Below are 6161 nucleotides of genomic sequence, written 5' to 3' on the forward strand. Positions count from 1 at the left end.
GCTTATATAGTAGTGATAATTCACTGCCATTTTGTTCTTCATGAACAATACCGACACCGCAATAAAAATAGTTTATAGACCTTGCTTGCTGGAGGAGAGCGTGAAATGGGATAAGGTGAATATGTTACAGTACCTACCTCTCAACTTTCTCCATGAAGCACCGTGATCGATAAGCTCCCAGTTTTTTGGTGACGAATTTATAGATCTGAGTCCTCAGGGGCTCCTGTCAGCGTTTCCTTGCAATTGCTTTGACATCGCATGTTCCTATAAAAAGCCTCACAGTTGAGTCTAGTGATTTTATGACGAGCTCAACGTGGATTTTCCCGCAGTTCCGTTTTGGTAGATTGAAAGGAGGAAGGAAACGTGCTAATGACATTTTGCACCCTCTACTCTTGCGCTGCTGGCACTAAAAACTCTGTAGCAAAAAGCATGCCGATATTGCTCGATGAGAAGAAACAACTTAGCTCTTGTTTTTATTACCATTTGCCCCATCATCTCATGAGCAGTTGCGCTCCCATGCATATTTACCTGCAGAATAACAATCACTCTACTTAGTTTTTACTTTCAGCAGCAACTTCTCAGAAACTTAGCATCAATCGGAATCAGGTGCACTAGCTTTTCAGAGAACATAGCATTCTTGCATGTTCGGATTCGGAAAATATTGATATCTGTCACATCTGGAGAAAGCAGTTTGATCGCCCCCTCTGCCTTTTCTTGTCTATTAAATAGTTCATATTCCTTATTTCAATGGTGAACGTCACCCCGAAACTGCTGGACTGATTTCACTTTTATTCCGTTACTCTTCTGGATTGATATTGTTACAGATTTCCTGAACAACTACCACAAAACTGGCTGTAGCCTGTCCCTTCCATTTTTCTCTAATGCCGCTCTTGGTGTCATAGTTGACTTCACTTTTATCCCGACGTCCCTGCCAAACATTGATTGTGCGCGTTCTCTCCTCCCATCTTTGCACTTTGGCATTGTGATGAATGCGTAAGCGATCCTTAACGCGCTCAGACGGTATGCTGCCGATAATTTTCTCCCATACGCCTTAAAACTAAGCGCCTTCATCCAAACTGGTGCTAAGTATAGTAAAATGGATCAGCACATCCTAGCTAGCAAAAGCCTCCCCGATGGTTTGCGTTCTCCAATATGGGTATCATGCCAGCTAGTGCAGCTACAGCTTTCTCTGTGTTCTCAAATACATTCGCGTCGATCAAGAGGTTAATCGATGATCCAGCGTAACTCCGAAATATTTGATGAACGGCTTTGACTCTACCAGATGATGTCCCGGACGAGATCTTAGGAGTTCTCTTAATTTGCCACTGGTCACTAGTACAGCCTGTCTTGTGTTCAGTTAACTTTAACTCTGGTGATTCCGGCCATTCCTTGATGGATGTCTTATATGCCCGGACAACATCCTCAAGATGCTTCTCTACTGCCACAATTGCAATGTCGCTTGGCGTGGGAGTTTGATGGAAAACACATAGTCATACATAACACTCCAGAGTGTTTAGCTATGCTACCATTCGCTGAATTGAAAACATTCCTTACATCGACGGTGATGATAGCACACATTTTTCGTGATTGCCCTGCCACCTTACATCTACAATATTTTCGGCTGCTAGATTGACAACTGCGTTGATTGCATCCACTATTGGTCGGCCAGCGTGGAAAACGGACTCCTGCTTCCTCTAGAGTTAAGAGCAACCTGTTGCTTATAATGCACTCCAATAGCTTTCCTCTACTATCCAGTAAACAAATGGGATAATACGACAATGGGTTACCGAGTGTTTTACTAGTTTTTGGTAACAGCACCAGCATTTGCTTTTTTCATTGACTCAGAAAAATTGGCTCTTCTAAACCGGTATTAAAAGTGGACGTGAACCACTCTGATCTTGCTTTAATCGCTGCCCACAAAACCCCGTTCGATATTGCGCCCAGCCCGAATGCTTTTTTAGTTTTGAACTTTTCGTATACAATGGTAAGCTCATCCTCTTTTGTAGTTGTAATATCCTTCGAGAGATCCTCTCTTTATTGTAATAATACATTTGCATACGCAATAAAAGGACGCACTTGGTGTCCGAATAGTTGAGTGGTTAGAACACAAGGCTTTCGTGAATTATTTTTGACTTGTTGAATTATTTGCTCTAGTCGTCCATAATTAACCAGAATAGCCTCTGTCATCCATTTTTTAGTAATTCCTTCCTTGCATCCATAATGCTGTTCAGGTATTTGCTGAGCCTATTTCAACTTACAAAAACTGTTCCGCTCGAAACGTCTCACCATAGGGTCAAAGCTCTTACTGTACAAGACAATGATCCTGCCAGTTCTCACGTATTCCTCGGAGACCTGGGTTCTTAGCAACAAGAATTGTGAACTTTTGGCCGCCTTCGAGAGAAGAATCCTCCGAAGAATTTTTGACTCCCTACATGAGGATGGACAATTCCGTAGTCTACATAACGACGAAATGTATGAGCGATACCATGACCGTCCGGTTGTGGATAAAATCCGGCTCAATAGGTTACAGTGGGCGGGTTACTTAATCCATATGGATGAGGATAAACCAGCCCAGAAAGTCTATAAGGGCAATATCTATGCAAGAAGACGAGGCAAACCCTGCCTGAGATGGACCGATGACGTAGGTCAGGATGCCAGACAGCTTTTGGGGATATCGAATTGGTGGAGCTCGACGCAAAACCGGGATGTCTGGAGTTCCTTATTAAGACAGGCCTAGACCGGATACCGGTGGTTGTGCCGTTGATGATGATGATTTGCTTTTCGCTTCCCGCCAGCCTTGAGCTCCATAGAAAGTCCTATTCCTCCATTTAAACTGCCCGCCCACCAATTAGTAGACAGCCGTAGTTTCGTAGGCTTCCGGAAATAGTTGTCCTAACACATCTCCTCAGTTAGCTGAAGTAATTCTGGTGTTTCCCCTAGTTTAGGGCGTGCGTGATTGCAACAAAGTGACGTTTAATTTCTTTCGTCCACGCGGATAAACACGCTCATGCATGCACGCCGCCAAATGCGTTTAAGTGCATGTTCCTACGCCGCCAGGAATTGCCCTATCCGCACGAAGGGACGCGCCTGATGCTTCGGGTACTCCGACTTGTTGTATGTTGCTCAATTGCCATGCGTCTCGGACAGCATTGACGGTCGATTTTTGTCCTTTTCTGAAACTTTTATGTAAAATAAAATGCTACTAAAATCTGTATGTCTATCTTTTTCGTTGAGGAGATGGAAATCTTCAAAGGACACTGGCCATGGCACGCCGATCTGTATCACGCCCGACTCTCCCCTCCCCTCCAGTGGAACCACCAATACGTAATGTATTACGTATTGCATCACGAAACGTAGTTAGCTAATTCTATGATAGCTTTCTTCATAACTGCGTCTTTTTTATCTCATCCAAAATCCCAGTTTACGCTGGATCATCCGATCATCGTGTTGAACGCGTCCCAAACTTTCTACCATGCTAGCACATTTTCCTCCACTAATCTCAGGCAATGGAAGAATACATTCGCTGAGCCCTCTGAGACTTCATCGAAGTTTGGGAAATCTGGTGAGGTGTCTAATTTAAACATGTACTTCCATAGTCTGAGAGGAACTGGGTAAGATTATAATTGACTTCACCGTACTTTCCGTCCAGCTATACCCCGATAGCAGCCTCCTCCAGAACAGGCAGATTAATATATTCTTACAAGTAGCTACCAAGAATAGCAACGCCCGAATTGAATGTATTCCTCACGTTCAGAGGCGCCACACGCAATATTTGCTAGTACCACACTTCTCGAAAATTGCACTTGAGTCCATGTTGATAACAAATTTCTTGGTATCGACTGTTGATTTAGCTTTGTGGAGCAGATATTGCTGATTTGGAAGGTCTGCGGGGCTCTAAGCGACCAGGAGCGATTTATTGTAAATTAATTGCTCTATCATTTTTTCCATAGCTGCAAAGCATATGAGTCTATAGTTCACCTGAACATTTACCAGCGTTGGAAAGCGATACCAGCTTTCGCCACTTCCATGATGGAGGAAATATCCTTCGGACAAGCACGCTTCAAACAAATCAGTAGCAAGTCCGGTCTGGATTTCACCCCTAGTTTAAATGCCGTATTCAGTATGTTGTTCAGGTTTAGGGCTTTAGTGTCACCTATTCTATTGCAGATCGCCAGCAGCTCGTCTCAGATGATTATAAAAACGTCACATGCTTCGGCGATGCATTGCTTTAAATAGAGAGTTTCACTCATGAGGGTGCCTTATTAGGCTCGTTTAACCGTGCCTCTTTTAATGCTTGTCAATATGGCATCCAGTCCGTTAACTCAAATAATTCAAAAGCGATTGTCTGTTGCTCACTGTACTCAAAGTCCTCGTTCAATTTCAGGACATATTACATGCCAGCGTACGGCTTATAAAATTCAGATCTACAATTGAACCAGACCCCCAGAACGAGATCACCTTCGCTGGCGAGTACTAAAGCTAACTGTGCGTTAATCTTTCTGCTCTAACAGCTCTTCAAAATCGGACCATGTGAAACTTGGGGAGAAGTAGTATCTCTATATGTCCGTCTGTTTATTAGCCACGTGCACACTTCTCTAAAATAACCCCACGCATGCAAAATGGGGTGTGGATTATTTTTTCTCACCAAATGTTGACGTGCGTTTTATATAAAATTAACAGATCGGGAGAGGAGACCGCCGTGATTTCGAGCTTGTAAACATTAACCCATCTGTTTTTATTGATGTTATCAGTGCTGTTGTTATCAGTAACAAAACTGGCGACGCTGGTGCGCTATGGTAATAATAAATAAACAGGTCATACATGAAATAGAAAAAAACCCGTACAAAAGCCTAGGTAAGATCCTAATCAGGATTCCGTCTCAGCTGAGTCTGCACCAAAACATATAACACCAACCATCTTCGCTATTCAAAATAGTTCGCCAATAGGCTGGCTAGTGGTTTCAACCCCATCAACTGGGAAGGGTGGGTCGACTTTGTTCGAAAATGAAGAGAGATCATTTACCATTAGTGACTTTATATATGTTGCAATTCACTCTTGGATTAGGCATAGTGCGTCAACCACGGCTACGCCCCATCGTTCGCGGTTTGACAAGTGCACTTCAAGTCCTTCCAAGATTTTACGAAATATCCTCACTCCTCTTCTACTATTCTGCGCCAAGAGCTCTTGGGGCAAGTCACCCAAGTGTTCCATTGTAAGGCGTAGTCAAGAATGGATTATTTTAAATTGATGAAGACCAGGTAAAGCGGAGATCCAAACTTCACGCATTGTCCCAACATGATCTGTAGGGTGTTCATATGGTCAATGTAACAGGACCCAGAGCGGAATTCAGCCTGTTCTTTGTCGATCAAGCTTTTGAGATGATCCTTGATGCATTCCTGAATTATTTTAGTTATTACATTTCCGACGGCAACCACCCAGATATTCCTCTAATTGTCGCATTCAAAACGGAGGCTCCTTTGCAGAATCTTAACGATCATGCCCTTCTTCCACTCTCAGGGAAATGTCTCGGATACTATAGAGTACTAATGGCTACTTGGTTGTCGATCAGAAAAATTATCTTACGCTTAGAGCTCGCATTGTGCCCAGTCCAGGTTTGCCTGTACCTCCGCTTGGAACACACTGCCGAATTCTGGAAGGCCGTACTACTCGGCTACATAGTTCTTAATCGAGAATACCCCTACACCACTGTGGAGCCCCAGTAGCACCTGCTCATCTGCTACGGTACAATATATCCCAGTGTCAGGGTGGGATAAACCACAACTGTACACGCCCGAACAACCATGCTTAGGCGGAGGCCCCTTTACCTTACAAAGGTCTTTTTGTAAACCTACATACATGCTTTCTTGACACTCAGTTCTATGCTTAGTCTCCAATCTAACTTAGGATCCAGAATTACACCCAGATGGAGGAACGGCCTAATCTTCAGCCATTGAGCCGCGAGAGGCAGCATTCTAATACCTTTGTTCGTTTCGGTTGTCTTTGAGGTCGTCCTGTCCATAATTGCCCTTAAGTGGGTACGCAAGATGTGATGTAGGGTCTTTAACACGAAACAAATGAGGAGTCAGGCTAATTGGTCGTATTTATAATCGTCACGCGGTTCAAATGGTAAACCTACATCAGTAAGACAAGCGCAAAGACGA

Source organism: Hermetia illucens, chromosome 4, assembly GCF_905115235.1.
Source record: "Hermetia illucens chromosome 4, iHerIll2.2.curated.20191125, whole genome shotgun sequence".
NCBI lineage: Eukaryota > Metazoa > Arthropoda > Insecta > Diptera > Stratiomyidae > Hermetia > Hermetia illucens.